Below are 17,627 nucleotides of genomic sequence, written 5' to 3' on the forward strand. Positions count from 1 at the left end.
CAAAGGCCAGTAGAATGCACTGCACACACACAGCTGGAAATAAAGCTTGTTGGACAGGGAGAAGCCACGTTACTTACCAGAACTGACTTCAAAGTGCAGGTGGGGGAGTGTCCCGGTAGCAGTGCCTGGTGGGGTCTGCTACCTGAGGACATCATGGAAACAATAAAGGAATCAAATGAGGATGATGGAATCATGCAATCATTATGTATTCAGGGGTAGAATCTGGATGACCACGGCCACTTCCTCCTCCCCGAGGAGCTGCTGAGAACCATGGCCCAGTGTGGCTCAGGGGAGCAGTTTCTGTTCTGGCCTGATCCAGATGCCTCTTCTCCTATCTCCTGCTGTCCTCCTTCTGAGCCTGACACTGGTCCTTGACCTGCGATGCCTGCTCGGAATCTGTCACTTCCTTGTTTCAGGATCTTTATTACTATTTGCAGATTATTCTCAGTCTCTGAAAATGTGATTGCTCAAATTTCACTTTAAATACAGTCTGTATCAGTTGATATTTATAGAAGTTTTACTTCCCTCTACTATAGGCTCCAAGAAAGCCTCCTGCCTGTACGATCCCAACAATAATAACATAGTCACAATTTACTTAGTATTTACTGTGTGGCAGGATTGTACCAACTCCTTTAAGTAACTTATTTAATCTCTGTCATGCAAGAGGACACGGAGGAAGACAGCATGTATTAAATGGAGCGGAATAGCTGCTATGACACGCAAAGCCTGATGTTTTGCTCACGTAGTTTGGTGGTCAAGGGAGTCTACTCCACACAGCTATTCGGGGATTCAGGATCCTTCCACACAGAGGTGCCACTATCCTCTAGGGTGTCAGAATCCTCTCGTAGGTCCCCTGAATCTGGTGGCAATTGATAAGAGAAAGAAGAGAGGAATAGAAGGGCTTTGATGTCAGGCCTAGAAATGGTATATTCCTTTTGCTCAAATTCCATTGGCCAGAAATCAATTACATGGTCCCATCTAAATGCACGGGGGCTGGGCTGTGTGGTCTTGTTATATGCCCAGAGAGAAGAGGAAATGATTTTAGTGAAGTATCTGGCTAATCTCTGCCACACACAGGTTAAGTGACTTATAATACAATAAATAAGAGCAGACCTCAAACCCATGTCAGTTGAACTCCAAGGCCAAGCTGTTAAACACATGTCTATGCTCCCTTTTACTCCCTTTACCCGTCAGTTTGTTTTGTTTTCTTTTGTATACTGCACTACAGTCATACCATAAAGGGAAGGTTATAATCTGCTCTTTATCAGGGAGATTCACTGCCTGATTAAGGGCCAGGCTGAAAATGGATTTGAAGGTACAGAAAAATGGATGCTGTGACACTTCCTCTGTGAAACCATAAAACCTTCATCTTCAGGCCAGAAGTTCAGGGGTGCTGTTCCTGCTTAACCAATTCCTGCCAGATATCAGAAGGCCGCATTACATTAAGGACTTTGGACCTTACCCTGCGGCCAGCCTGCTTGTGTATTCTTAGCTGGATGCTTTGAAACTGCAAGTGTAATCTCCCATTGCTGTGATGGGAGGGCCTTGCATCGGTGTAATGGGCAAACCTTGATTTTACAAGCATACTTCATTAATTCTAGTATATGCTTTTCATATGTTAACAACTCTGAAATCAGGATCTTTTTTTTTTTTTTTTTTTTTTGAAACCATAAAGGGAAGGTTATAATCTGCTCTTTATCAGGGAGATTCACTGCCTGATTAAGGGCCAGGCTGAAAATGGATTTGAAGGTACAGAAAAATGGATGCTGTGACACTTCCTCTGTGAAACCATAAAACCTTCATCTTCAGGCCAGAAGTTCAGGGGTGCTGTTCCTGCTTAACCAATTCCTGCCAGATATCAGAAGGCCGCATTACATTAAGGACTTTGGACCTTACCCTGCGGCCAGCCTGCTTGTGTATTCTTAGCTGGATGCTTTGAAACTGCAAGTGTAATCTCCCATTGCTGTGATGGGAGGGCCTTGCATCGGTGTAATGGGCAAACCTTGATTTTACAAGCATACTTCATTAATTCTAGTATATGCTTTTCATATGTTAACAACTCTGAAATCAGGATCTTTTTTTTTTTTTTTTTTGCTGAACGCGGGCCTCTCACTGTCGTGGCCTCTCCCGTTGCGGAGCACAGGCTCCGGACGCACAGGCTCAGCGGCCATGGCTCACGGGCCCAGCCGCTCTGCGGCATGTGGGATCCTCTCGGACCGGGGCACGAACCTGTGTCCCCTGCGTCTGCAGGCGGACTCCCAACCACTGCGCCACCAGGGAAGCCCTGAAATCAGGATCTTATAACTGATGGCATCTTTGAATCGCTGTTGGCCAGGTGACAGCACTGACCTGTGCATGTTTGAACTTAGTCATAGGTATTTGTATTATTGTCCCTTCGGTTGAATTATATGCACTGTTGGTATTACCCAAGTTGAGTTTAGCTGCTCTTTGAAATTTTTTCAAAAAGATCATCCTAAATTTCAGTATTGAAATGAAAAGTTAGAGTTAACGGAAAGGTTTGGAAACAGAGCAGTGGGGTATAAATATGATATCAGTAAAGAATATTATATGTTTGAGGAATCACTGTAAGGCAACAACCTCATACAGGGTAATAGAGGTAGATTACTGCAAGCTTATGAAACTGTGATATATTTTGTTACTGAGTTGTATAAAAAGGCATTGCCTGTTAGTACGTGCCAAGCAAGGATGCACCCACGTTACACATTTTAGAATGGGTGGCAACATCTTGAAGAAAACCTGGAGCCAATAGTGGGGGCATTTGTAAGAAATGTTCCATCATCAACACAGAGGACAATATTGTGCAGAAAAAATATGCATCTTGATTCAGAAGAGTTAGACTCTGAACGCGAAGATCATTTCAGGAATTTCTTAACCAATTTATTTTCTTTTTTATATATACACAAGCATGGTGCATAATAAAAGTCTATGTCCCAACAAATCTAGAAGAGCTTTTTCAGCAAGTATAAAATAAAAATTCTAAGTGATGAGAAAGCAACCTTTCACAGATTAATTGGCATCTTTCTTTCTTCATGATACAGAAGTTAATGATGCATTTTACAATCGATGGCTTTTTGGTATCAGTGAAATAGCTACTTTCTCATTTGAGCTCTCATTCCTTTGGGTATTAGAAATTAAATTTCATTCATTTCAGCAGCCCCCCTCCCCATGATTACACTGCATTTCTTGGGGGTTGACATCTTGCCACCATCTAGATTGGGGGCAGTGCATTTGCTGAGCATGATTTTCTATCTGTGCTGGCAGCCACCGAGATGACCATTCTGTCTGATCCTGGTCATCAGGCCACACTGATCATTGCTGGGTCCTTTTCGTTCTCATCTCAGGGCCCTTTAAGAGCTAGATGGCTCTTTCTGCTGGCTCAGGAGGGCTTGGGCCACACCTCTCTGGACACAGAAACTCTTTGAGGCTGCTAAGGCCCTGGGCCACTCAGTGGGCTCTCTGGAGCATGAGAGAGCTCCAGAGGTATTCTGGGTATTCTGCCCCTTCGCATCCTGCTAAGTGGTGGGTACTGGGTAGACTTCACTCCTCCCAAGCTTCTCTTAGACCTGCAGGAATCCAACTTCTCTATCACTTCAGCGTGAGGAAACCCAGCAGCTGCTTTGGGCTGCGTATACCTGCCATGTCACCTTTCCTGTTCTGGCACCTTGAAACCTTCCTGGCTCTACCTGGGAAAAGAACACAGACACCCTCAAGCCTGTGTGGACTTTGTGGCATTTCCTTACCCATTCCTGCACAACTAGGGGAGGTGGCTGGGCTGTGGGACCTACCGTTGGGGACCCACCAGTGTCTCAGCTCTCTTAGCTTCTCCAACTCCCCTTTCATCCTAGTCTGGGCAATGCTTTCTAGTCTTGAGGGCCAGCAAGCCTCTCTCACTTCATGCCCCAAGCTCTTCCAGCTCCGTGGAGACTTTGCGCTCTAAAACCCAAGCAAAGAACAGATGTGTGATTTTTTTTCCTACTTTCTGAGCAAGTGTCTCACAATACACAGCTGACTGAATAGAAGAAACGTCTGGGAAAAAAACCAAGAAAATCACATGGGCTAACATTTCAAAATATTATCCTAATGCAAGTTCTCACTGCGGTTACCCTTTTACCTTTATTTTAACGTGTTCTCTTAGGTCCATTTCTTACATTGCTGATTTTCTGCTCTCCGTCTTAGCCTCCTGGTGCCTGATTTCCATGAGGCCTCAGAGTTTGTTTCTCTAACTGCCTCAGGAGCCAGGGTGGAGGAATAATTACTCTCTTCCCCTCTCCTTCTCTTCTTTCTATTGTTATGAAGTTTATAATTTTGTCCCATTATAATCAGTAACATGCAGCGAAGTTAGAGAAACGAAAAAAATCACGTGTCACCTCTCTATGCTAAGACAGCCACTCATTGGTGACATTTTGTTGTTTCTTCTTCAAGTCGATTTTTACTGCTTACTTCAGTTGTGTATATTTTTCATGCAGTTTCTTTGCATCTGACATAAATCCGTATATCCTGCTTTGTTCGTTCAACACTATGACTATTTTTCCTTATTATTGTAAAGTCTTCAGAAATATTAAATATAGCAGTTTACTCAACCATTTCCCTAGTATCAAGCATTTAGCAAATTTCCATTGTTATTATAAATAATAATAGCACTGTGATAACATCTTTGTGCATGAAGATTTTCCTAACATTTCTGATTATTTTCTTGCGGTAGACTCCCAGAATTGAGATCACTAGAAAGACTACCATTTTAAAAACAAGCTATTTTCCTGGACTCCACATAGGGTCTCCTCTCTAAATATGGAAAGTCTTCTGCCTGGTTAGCCTATATTACATTGGGCTGTGCTTGACATTTCTGGTGGGAAAAAAACCCTGATTCCTACTGATGCAAGAACATTGTACATTTTCATGAGAGTAAAACTGATGATACAAAAAAATGTAAAGCCCAAAGCTTTGCCCTGTTCTTTCCCCATTTATCAGTTGTTATAGTAATGCTTATCTGAGGGTAGTATGTACTGTTTGGCTGGAAGTTTTCCACAAGCTTGCTTGCTTGCTTTCTTCCTTCCCTCCCTCCCTCTCTCTCTCTCTCTCTCTCTCTCTCTCTCTCTCTCTCTCTTTCTTTCTCTTCAGTTTCTATGGATCTTGATGGCTTTTTTGGCCTCATTACAACAATTTGGCATTCATCCATAGGAGGAGATGTACTGTGCCTACAAGTACAAAGTCTGACTCAAAAGGTTACATCTCAAGTTTTACTATTATTTTTTAACTGAAGCTGTTGATAGACAACCTCTGGTATTAGAACTAAAGGATTACATTGAACATAAAAGTGACTCTTAAAAGTTATCTGGAGGATTAACACCCAAAGCGGATTCATTCAAAGCACTGTCCTCTCCAAGGAGCTAATCTAGATGGCTGAGCACTTATTCCAAGGATGTATCATCACTCAAGATTTTTTTAAGGCCTCCTCTTTTGAAACTGCCATCAGAGTCTCCAGCACATTCTTTTGAATATACTCAATGAGAAAAAAAATCTTAATCCTTTGAGGAAGAATTGCATCTTTTAAGCCTTTCATTGGTATTCAGAACCAAATCTGAGTGCATAGTGAGGTGAGTGGGCAGATGGACAAGATTAATAAAAATAAAACACCAATGTACTTATATAAAGCAGTGAGGTTGATTCTTCTGTGTGACTAGTAAATAGCACAATACATGAAGGCGTTCTTCAAGAGAAAGGAGATACATTTTAAGCCACAGCAGCATCCTTGGGATATATGGGTCAACCTCTTTGTTGGCCAGGTTGAGGCACTATATACTCCAAAGTGTGTGCCTAAGGACGGGAATAAGGATGCAGACGTAGAGAATGGACTTGAGGACATGGGGAGGGGGAAGGGTAAGCTGGGACGAAGTGAGAGAGTGGAATGGACAAAAATACACTACCAAATGTAAAATAGGTAGCTAGTGGGAAGCAGCCGCACAGCACAGGGAGATCAGCTCCGTGCTTTGTGACCACCTAGAGGGGTGGGATAGGGAGGGTGGGAGGGAGACGCAAGAGGGAGGCGATATGGGGATATATGTATACCTATAGCTGATTCACTTTGTTATAAAGCAGAAACTAACACACCACTGTAAAGCAATTATACTCCAATAAAGATGTTAAAAAAAGCAACCACAAAGTGTGTGCCTAGGTATTTAATCTAAGCTCATTACTTACTAACGATATCATTTAAATATCTACATATTAAAATTTTTTCATATCTTTTTTTATTAGTTATCTATTACCTCTACACTATACATATTAGTGTATACATGTCAATCCCAATTCATCCCACACCAGTCCCCCCACTGCTTCCCCCCTTGGTGTCCATACCTTTGTTCTCTACATCTGTGTCTCTATTTCTGCCTTGCAAACCAGTTAATCTGTGCCATTTTTCTAGATTCCACATATATGTGTTAATATACGATAAAAACTACATATTTTAAAAGATAATCCAAGTCTGAGATGAAGAAAAATAAAATCTGTGCATTGAAATTCATGGGCTTAATTAAGTTCCACACTCCAGGGAGGAGCCTGCCTCTTTTAAAACAATGTCATTTTATTCATTTGAAAGGAGTAATACAGACTCATCATAGAGAATTTGGAAAATCCAGGAATTTCATCACTCAGAGATATTCCCTCATAATATTTTGATGTAAAAATATCTTAGATGGGGTTCCCTGGAAACAGACTCAGAGAAAAAAAGCTGCATGGATGTTATTGGGCGGGTTCTTTCTGGAGACATCCCTGTAAGAAAGTGAAGACTAACCCTGCAGAGGGGGGAAATCTGATGCCAGATGCAGGTGCTACTGAGACTCAGCTGATTACAAGGGGGAGCTGGAGCTGGGAGAGCTTTTCAGAAAGGTTCCAGGTGGAGGCAGGTGGGTGGGCTTTGTATCCCTGCATCAGCAAGTCATTGGCCCCCTGGAGGGGGCTAATTTTGGATGAGTCTATTTCCCAGAGCCAAGAACAATTCCCAGTGAGGGATGCAGCTGTGAGCTATCTGCAGTGATATTTGCTGCAGCTGGGGAGGGCTACGTGCTCCAGAGAAGGGATTTGGGCCAAGACTGCCTTATCCACTACAACGTCCTTTCAAAATTGCTATCACACCGTAAGTACAATTTCACAGCCCACTTTTTCACTTAATGTTATTGGCTGAATTTTTCCCATTTCATTAACTTTTGGGGGAAAACATTTTAAATAGCTGCTTATTTTATCACATGGGAATATCATTTATTTACCTGTTCTCTTGTTGTTGAACATTTAATTTTTGATAAATTTTCACTCTAGTAAGTAATATTGCGATGAACATCTTTGTGTCCTTGTAATGTACATGGTAATAAAAAGAAGAGCCTACATTTAATTGTGTGCTTATTAGTGACCAGGTTAGGCCAATATTTTTCTTGCCTTCCTTGTGGAGCTTTTACGAGGAATAAATGACAAAATATGTGTAAAGAATGTTAAATTTAATACCTTATTTAATCCTCCTAACGACTCCATAATGCAGAGACCATTATCATCTCCATTTTGTAGATGAGGAACCCAAGGCACAGAGAGGTTAAGTAGCTCATCTAAAATTCCACAACTGGTGAGCACTCAAATACAGGGACTGTACAACCAGAGATTAAGGAATAAACCATACTATTCTCTCAGGCTGCTTTTCTGGTGATTTTCCTAAATTTATATCCTTAGAAGGAGAATCTTGCAGTTAAAGGGTTTGACTTACTTTAAAGCTCATGATAAGAATTGTCAGATTACTTTCCAGAAGCCGTGAGCCCTTCTACCAGCAGAGTAGAGGATTTTCTTTCACCATAGTCAACAACAAAGAACCCAAATCCTTTATCAGAACCATGATAAGAAAACAAGTAATCTATTTCCTTGTCTTCCATGAGGTACTATGAACATCAATCATTCTTAAGCAGAAGGCTTTCCTTTTATTTTTTAGCATGCTCAGTTATTTCAAGATCATCTTCTGCATGTTGACTAAAACGTAGCACCTACATTTCAGAGAAGGATTTTTGTTTGTTTGTTTGTGGAATGAATGTGTGAATGAGGGCAGGGAGAAGGCATAGACCAGCAGTCTTGTACTTTATTGAGAGCTGTATAAAGCAGTAAATGAAAACCTTGCAGAATAAAGTCTTCCAGAAACAGGGAAGGGAGTTTTGATAATTGGAAAGTTTTCCAAAAATTCTTTACTAGGGTCTTTCTTAGTCTCAGTTGAATTGCTTGTTTAATAAACATTGACTGAATACTCCCTACTTGTGAGATGCTATTGTGTGCTTGGAAACATTGACTTTTAATGTTGGAAGGAACTTTAGGGTCATGAGACTCCATCCCTTATTTCAAGGAGGAGGAGCTCAAAGCCACTGCAGCCTCTTCCAGGCATTTCCCACTTCTGGGGGTGGGGCTGCCGGAGCTGGGGGTTCTGTTATCCTTCATGATCAGAGAAGCCCTTCAGAAATGTCTTAGAAGGCACCTGGAGTTATTTTGCCTTATTTTAACATGGACTTAGACTGTTCTTACCTTCAAATAACTCAATAAATAATTTATTTCTGAATTCTGAAGGATTTCTTTGTAAAACCAAGAAGCTTTTCACTCAGTTTTGACCTTTGGCACCATATTGAACCTCTCTAAGTTTATTTCCTTACCATCCCCTCTTCCACATAGGTTATTGTGAAGCTTAAATGAGCCAAAGTATGTAAAATTCTTAATAAAATACTTCCACAGACTAAGAACTCAATAAATATTGGGTTCAATCCTCTTCCCTCTCTCATGCCTTCTGTTCTTGCTTCTCCCGAGAATGGTGTATAGTTGTGTGACCTTTCTAAGCCCCAATATCCTAATGTACTAAGAAAAAATACAGATTCTACTTTACTATATATTCACTGCATAGGGTTTTAGTGGAGATCAAATGAAGTAGTCCCTGTAGAGTAACTCGCATAGCGCCCGGCACAGAGCAGGTCAGTCATTTGTAGCTGCGATTACGTTAACACCTGTTGGTATGCTTTAAGTCAGTTGTTTCATTGGCTGGGCTGTCTAAAGGAATGGATGCTAGGCATTTGATCAACTTTCAGACCTGCTGAATTTAGATAAATGATAGAATCTATATATAGAGATTGTAACATTTAGATTTTAAGAAGGATTAATTTCAGCCCAGTTATCTTCAATGTCTGTGGTTTTCTCATCTCTTTATTTCTTCTTTTCTTTTCTCAACACTCTTTATTTAGTTATTTATTTTCTCTTGACAATAACTGAAGTGTGCTCTTCTTCATGATTTAGTCTGAAGATAATTTGGGCTAGCGATGAGCAATCGAAATGACTGTCACCAGTCCATGTGGCCTCTTAGTTGCCGAATTGGATAGATTGGTCCTTCTGGCCTCGGGCAGAAATGACTGTCACCAGTCCATGTGGCCTTTTAGTTGCTAAATTGGATAGATTGGTCCTTCTGGCCTCGGGCAGCATTTAACACTGCCAGACCCTCCCTTCCCTGGGCCTTAGGGACATGATTCCCTTTGTGCTTCCTGTTTTGCTTCTCCTCAAATCCTTCAGCGTTTCTCTCTCTTCTTTAGCCTAGCACTTATGTTCTGAAGTTTACCCCTAATTTCATGTGCAACCATCTTTTCCTCTCATTTCCTATTCTTTTCCTGAGTGATCTTTCTCCTCCAGTGATGACTTATCTTTATTGTATTGAGGTCAACCAAAATCTGTGCCTCTGACCTAGACTGTTTAGCAGTGTCCAGTGGCTGGTTTCAATCTGTTTGTGTGTGTGTGTGCTACTAATTCAAAAATGAATTTATTTCCTTGAAAAACAAAGTTAAACAGATGAATGGCAAACTGTCTCTTGGCAAGTCAAGCTCAATGTGTACAGAACATCATAATTTTGCCCCAAACCAGCTCCAACTCCAACTCCAACCCTTAATCATTATGCAACTACCAGTGCAAAAATGATCAGTCCAGGCAGCACAGTAGAGTGAATAAATTAAGTATTTTGCCTTTTCTGAGTAAAATCTCTCTCACTTTTCAAATGTCACCTTCTTTATGAGGACTTTGGTTCAACCCATCATCCCCTTTTCTGTACTATCTGTGCATTATTCTAGCATTAATTTTAACCCCTTGCTATGCTTCATTTATGTTTCTTTTCTTCTAGACTAGGGGGCCAATAAACTTTTTGGGTAAAGAACCAGAGAGTGAATATTTTAGGCTTTGTGGGCCATATGGTCTCTGTTATAACTACTCAACTCTGTGGTTATAGTGTGACATTGGCCATAGACAAAACATCAGCGAATGAGTGTGGCTGTGTTCCAATAAAACTTTATTTACCAAAACAGACAGTGGGATGCATTTGACCCATGAGCTGTGGTTTGCTGCCTGCAGTTCTAGACTGTAGATTCTTCAAGTGTTACTTTTACCTGCCGGATGCTGTAAGAGGCCTGAGGATCCAAAGTCAAATAGGATTCAGTCCCTGACCTCAAGGAGACTACCTGGAAACCAAGCACACCTGCTGTGATGGAGATGTTTATTAGTCTCCTGGAGCTGCCATAACAAAGTACCATAAACTGGGCAACTTATTGTCTTACAGTTTTGAAGGCTGGAAGTCCAAAATCAAGGCATCAGCAGGGTTGGCTCCTTCTGAGAGCTGTAAGGGAGAATCTGTTCCATGCCTCTCTCCCAGCTTCTGGTGGTTTGCCAGCAATGTCTGGCATTCCTGGGCTTATAGATGCATCACTTCAGTCCTCCACCTTCATGTGGCATGCCCCCATCCCTGGACCCGTGTCTCTTCACATAATCTTCCTTCTGTGCAAGTCTGTCTCTGTGTTTAAATTCCACCCCCCTTTTTCTTCTTTTAGGGGTTGGGGGTAGGAGTTTATTAATTAATTAATTTTTGCTGTGTTGGGTCTTCGTTTCTGTGCGAGGGCTTTCTCTAGTTGTGGCAAGCAGGGGCCACTCTTCATCGCGGTGTGCGGGCCTCTCACTATCGCAGCCTCTCTTGTTGCGGAGCACAGGCTCCAGACGCGCAGGCTCAGTAGTTGTGGCTCACGGGCCTAGTTGCTCCGCGGCATATGGGATCCTCCCAGACCAGGGCTCGAACCTGTGTCCCCTGCATTAGCAGGCAGATTCTCAACCACTGCACCACCAGGGAAGCCCCATATATTTCCCCGTTTTATAAGGACACCAGTCTATTTGATTAGGGCCCATTCTAATAATCTCATTTCAACGTGATTACCTCTAAAGACCCTGTTTCCAAACAAGGTCATACATCCTGAGGCATTGCAAGTTAGGACTTCAACATATTGTCTTTGGGGGAACACAGCCCAACGCACGACAAGGTAAGTGTATTTATGGTACACCTGAGGTGAGGGAGAGCCATTCTCTCCTTACCATCCCGGACTGTGGGAGAAAAGGAAAAAGAAGGCACACAAACCCCCCACAACACTTGGTCTGGAAGGATGACTAGTATCTTGCTAGACTGAAGAAAAAGGAAAGAGAAATCCAGGCTGAGCCAAGGCACAGGGGGGAAGATTGTAAAGCACATATATTGAATAATTATCCTGTGCAGCTACAAGATGGTGAAGCTGGGGGAAGGGGCTCACATTGATGTTAGGAAGATAAGCTGAGGCAAGACTAATGGTGTGCAGGCTTCAAGAGATGTTTGCACAATGTTTGTTGAGTGAATGAACTAATGAAGTTAAAAGGAATGGTGGTGACTCATTGGCAGCCATGAATCCCTTCTCGGTCAATGTCGGGGGGCTCCCTCACTGTTCCGAGCGCTCATTAGCATCTGGGCTGTTATCCTGAAGCTCCTCCTATTGGCAACATTTGTTTGAGCTCACAGCTCCCTCATAACTTCTGTGCTTCTGTGTCTACTAGCAGAATTCAATGACAATGTAAATGGAGGTCTAACTCATAAGCAAATGTTCTCCCATGTAAATCCGTCACACTTTTCTTTCACTAATAAAAATGGCCAACAGCTGTTGAATGTTTACTCAGCACCAAGCACTTTTCTAAGTATCATATATTAAGTCATTTAATCTGCTTGTGCCTCCATGAGATGCTATTATCCCCACTTAATATATGAAGTAATTGAGGCTCAGAGTGATGAACTGGCCCCATGTAATCTAGCTGGTGGATAACTGACCTTTAACCATTAGGCAACACTGCCTCTCTCTGTCTCCCCATTCTTGTCTCTCCATGGCCCGTCTTGGATGAATTAATCTGCTTTTGTGTGCCTCCACCTACTAACAATATTTGACATTCTGATTCTTCTCTGTTTCCCTGTTCCTATTTTCCTCCCGTAGCTCATGCTTTTCCCCGTGTCTTGGCCTCTCTTTCACTCTTTCTGCATTGACTTACTGGCTTTCCTACTTTTGGTGTCAGCCATAGATCGTTATTTTAAAGGACTCTATTTTTCTCAACAGTGACCAAATGCTTACCAGCTGCATATAAAAACGCAGCCCCTACAGATCTGATAGCTAACCTACTCCCATGTTTAGGAGGGGCTGGAAGGTGTACAGCAGCTTACATGTTCAAATATAAAAATATGAAATGTCATTGGAGCCATGTAAGTTCCATTAAAGAGGATCACAGCGATGCTGAGAATAACAAACTTTGAGAACAGAGTGTACAAAACACTCCCGTATCTTGTGCTGGTAGCATAATTTTCTGGATTACTGTTATTCTGACATTACCCACATCTGCCTTTATTAGCCCATATTGTTCAGTATTGAAGCTTGAACATATTTTCCTAAATTTACCATTTCTGATCCTATGGTAGGAATAACTTTAGAGAGAGCTCGTGGCTGATCATCCAACAGTGGCTGGCTGGAATAAAGGCCGTGAACTTTGTTCTGAGGCAAGCTTTGGAATTTTAGACAAATAAGTCTTGAGAGGAATTCTGGGATGATGGTGGGAGGGAGGAGGGGTGACAATGGGGCCATTTTCAAAATCATTACACTGGATTAAGTTAGACTTTTCCTATAAAGCGTCCTTGAGGTGCCCTAGCGCTCTTTTCTGGTAACTTTCTTGGATAGAAAATAAACAGAGGACTTTTGGCTCCTGACCACTGCTGCACCTACAGAAAGCAGCTTTTTAGAACTTGCGAGTGGCTGTGTGTGTATGAGTGTGCGTGTTTGGCAGGAATTTTCTGAAGAGGCATGAAGCCCTACTTTAATTCCCATGGATGCTGCTTGTTCCTCAGAATGGAAAATGTTCTATTTTTGGCCACAAGAATATTTCTGAGGGGAAAAAAATTAAACAAAGCATGGTAACAAGTTCATGTGTGTAGTTTTTTGAGTTTGAGGAAGTTTTGAGTTTAATGCGTTTTGGGGGTGGGGAAAGCAGCTTCTTGGAGGCACTGGTCTCCGAGTGATAAGAACCTCTCAATTTGGATTCCTGGGTTAGGACGGGAGGGTTCTGGGCAGCAGAGAGCCTGCATGGGTGGGTCCCAGCTGAAGCCGTGAAGGCTACAGCTTGGCCTTTGATTGTAGGCCGACTGGCTGGTGTGCAGAAAAATGCCTTTTGCACCTGAAAAAGGAAAACACTGAAAAAGGCAAACACTGAAAAAGGCATTGTCCGCCCATCATAAACCTATCTTGGATCACAAGATAACACTCACCCCAAAGCGAGGCAACTGTGTTGGCACCCCTGCCTTAGTGATACAGTTGGCCACGAGCCTTTTAGGGGAAGGACGTCCAGGGGGCAGATTTCCAGCAGAGTCTGATCTCAAGGCAAATCAATGCGGGGGCAGGGCAGCTACACGGTGAACGAAATCTTTCTTGGCCTTTCCCCCAGCAGATACCTTTCCAGGAAACAGCTTTTTGCTGCCATGACCTCTTTGGCTGCTGTGTGACATCCTTGATATGAAAAGTGAGAAAGCAGACCAGCACGTCATCAACCAGCACCTCTTAAGGAGCATCGCCTATTGAAGGCTGTCGCTTCACATGAGCCCAACAGCACAGCCCAGGGGCCAGTGGGAGGATCTTGAAGGAGAAGGGACCATTTTGCCGAAGTGGTTGGAGCGCCTGGCAGGAGTGATCAGAGAATCTGTAAAATCCTGGTTTGCCCTGGAAATGGAGCTGCGCCCTTTGGCTCTGATTAAGAAACACAGGCTTGTTTAGAGGGAGCCATGTAATCTGATGCCCTGAAGCGCAGCCTGGGGTTTTCTCTCCCCATTGTGCTGTTGAAATATTCTTGAATTCCAGTTGGTTGTTTCTTTCATCTGCTTTAAACCTAGCCCTTGGGTACAGATGCCCCTGTGCTTCTGGGTAACATTTAATTCTTGGTAGGAAGGGCTGTTCTTTTCTCATGAAGAGATTTGATATCTACTCGAGTTAGGAAATGAAGTGCTGGTGAGAAGACCTGTTATTACAAGTTCTTGAAGCAGAGTATTTCTGAGGAGCGCCGTTCCTGAAAGTAGCTCTGAGTCCATGCGATGCATTGTGAGCTTGGGAATTTTTCTTCTTGACTGCAGTCTTTTGAAACATGTGCTCAAGCTTGTGGAACTTGCATTGTACTGGTTCAGAAACGTATACAGACGGTGAAGGGCAGGCACTTTTCCTTGGAGCCAGCTGGATTTCTTGTGCCTTTATGTGCATTTATTCAACATATAGGTACTAAGCACTTAGTACGTGCCACGCACGAGGGCAAACACAAGAGACACAGTCTCTGCCGATGTAGTGTTTATAGTCTGAGAGACAGACAGTACATAACATAGTCTCATCCTGAGAAGGGCTGTGAAGAAAAAGAACAGGGTACTGAGAGAGAGAATAATGGTAGATATTCTTTAGAAAGGGTAGGCAGGGGTGACCTTTCTGGGAGGGTGACATTTAAGTTAACATCAAAAGAAGCAGCCAGTAACGTGAAGAAAGGAGGATGGGGATAGATTTTCAGGTGGAAGAAACAGCAAGTGCAAAGGCCCGAAGATGAGAAAGCTAAGTATGTCTGAGGAAAGCAAATAATACCTGAGATGAGTGGGAGCAAAGTGAGTGAGGGTGAGAAAGTCCTGAGATGAGTTTGGAGGGTTAGCCATTGGGCTGGATCACATAGCATCTTTAGGTCGAGAAAAGGAGCGTAAAATTTATCCTGAGTGTTGGAAAGCCACTGGGGAGCTTGAAGCAGGGGTGTGGCAGGATCTCTCTTACAGTTTTGAAAGAGCACCAGCTGCTGTGTGGAGAATGGATGAGGGTGAAGGCAAGAGTGGGAAAAGGGAGGTTCCAGAAGCTTTAGAGAGTTCCCAGCAGAGCCAGGTTCTTCCACTTCCAGCCCCAAACCCTCTGTCTCTCTATGCAACCCGTCCCGTTGACCTTTGGTTTTACACTGTCAGTCTGGCTTACACCCTATGTTAAAAAAAATGATTTTCAAAAACATAAAATTTTGACTCTTAGGAAACATAAAAGGAACACAAATCAAAGATTTTATTTAACTAGTTAATTAATGAGGGAACCAATAAGATGTTATGGGCTGCTCAAAAACTAAGAAGTGAGGATATTTACAGGCAATTTAATAAAGAAATGTTAGAAGAAGATTACTGAGTTAGATATAAACTGGTTAATGCTCCACAGCCCATAAATCTTAAGGGTTATCTGTTCCACCGGACAGAGATTATTTGCATCTCCACCAGACAAAAATCTATAAGATTTTCTTCACGAAGGCAGGGACCTTTAAGTCAATAGTAAACCGTAAGATGAACTGAGTGCATTCTCCTAGAAAAGGGGCCTTGGTGGCTTTGGAAAGATGTGCCACCCCCTCTTTATTGGGTCTTATTTCTAAGTTTGGGGTATTTTTATGACTTTCTTAGAGCAGCAATCACTAGGTAAAATACCTTTGTTAAGATGTTTATAGAAAACCTAGGGAGAGAGAGCAAAATGGGTAAGGGATGGATCAATTAAATGCAACCCCACCTTCCCCAGAATGAGCTGGAATTCAGTCATTTATCAGACATATATGGAGCCCTGACCATGGGTACACAGAACCCCGTGTGAAGCTGTGGGAACACAAAGCTTCACACAAAACAGTTCCTGCCCTGTGAACCTCACGGTCTAGACAGGGTGACAGACACATAAATGGATGCATTCCAATCCATCGAAATTAGGGCCAAATAGGGACCTGGGGATTGTGTGGGCACCAGAGAAGGGAGTGGGACCCTCACACTGGGGAGTCAAGGGCACTTCCCAGAGAAGGTACATTTGGGCTCTGTCTTGAAGGATGGGAAAGTGTTGCCAGGTTGAGAAGCAGGGAAAGCCATTCAGGCAGGATGTCAACTACCCACCTGAGAAATAGCGTGGGTGCGCGTCAAGAGATTCACCTTTTTGGTTATGGCAGATTCTAAAATTTCTCCTCCATTCTCACTGCTAGTAGCAGAATTCTAAGATTCTGTGGGGCAGGGAGGGAAGGGGGGTGGAAAAGGGAAGGAGAAGTGGAGTCTCTTGGGCAAGCTTGCAAATTTTTCTTTAAATATTAGGTCAAATTCTCTATAAAAACCCTATTTTAAACTTTTGGAAAGACTTTGAAGTCCCAGAGAAGCAGGAAGTTAATTAGAGTGGCTTTGATATCTTAGGGTATGTTTTAACAGCTGCTTAAGACAGTTTAAACAATAAGAACTTATGTGGTTTGGGATGCGTCTCTGAGAGTCAGCTCTAGCCAGAGTGAAATATCACTGCATCTGACAACAAGAGCAGTTGGCTTTAATTTTAGAAAGAGTTCAAGCCAAAAAGTTCTCTAAAACCCAAGAGAGGAACTTCTAAAGAGGAAAGTTGCTCCTAGAGAATGTGTTTGGGGGTGAAAGATGAATTGAGTAGGGGACAAATAATCTTAACTTGGTTTTTGGAGGAGCCCAGGGGTTGTCCATTCCTGAATACTTCTCTTAAGGTGGATTTAACCAAGGCTCTTTGTTGGCACCTGCCATTTGTGAAGGGGTCTCCATGGGGTGGATTAGCATCTCTAAGGAACACTTGAATAACACAATGGGAGTCCAACCAATTTAAAATTTCTGGGGATTGTCAATGTGCTTCAATTAACACTTAATTTGTCTCCCTGGTGGACACTTTCAGCCTTCTTAATTATTTCCTCTGACTCTGTCCCTGACTGGCTTTTCTCCACACTGAGGAAGAGCATGTTGAGGAGTCCTAGGACAAGCAGTAATGAGCTGCCTGTGGATCAGATTTCCAGAGATTCTGGGAAGGCCTGCTCTGGAGGCCCTATATGGACAGCATGCCACGTTGCTGCTGTAGCTGCTGGTGATGATGGCCCTGGTGGTCCTGGTGGTAGTTGTGGTGGTGATGACATTAGCTAACATTTGAAAAGTAACGGTTATATGACAGGCACCCTGCTGAGCATTTTACACCCATTCTCAGGTGGTAGGTATTTCACTCCCATTTTACAGATGAAGAAACTGAGGCTCAGAGGCCTCAGTAACGTGCCCATTCATCCATCCATCCATCCATCCTCTAGGTCTTTGGCTTCCATCAAGATCCCCACCTCCTAGCAATTTGTACAGTCGTGTATTTCAGCCTCTTTCCCCATAGGCAAAAATTGACTAAAAACATAGAAGTGGTTTGTAGAGAGCTACTTTTTTTTTTTTTTTTTTTTTT

The 17,627-nt window shown here is 42.7% G+C and overlaps 1 pseudogene; it reads right to left on the reverse strand.

The window, feature by feature from the left end:
* Positions 1-209: 209 nt before the first annotated feature.
* The window catches only part of LOC103079836 (mediator of RNA polymerase II transcription subunit 6-like), a 19,711-nt pseudogene continuing 2,293 nt past the window's right edge, over positions 210-17,627 (reverse strand).

Source organism: Lipotes vexillifer, unplaced genomic scaffold (assembly GCF_000442215.2).
Source record: "Lipotes vexillifer unplaced genomic scaffold, Lipotes_vexillifer_v1.1 scaffold690, whole genome shotgun sequence".
Classification (NCBI taxonomy): Eukaryota; Metazoa; Chordata; class Mammalia; order Artiodactyla; family Lipotidae; genus Lipotes; species Lipotes vexillifer.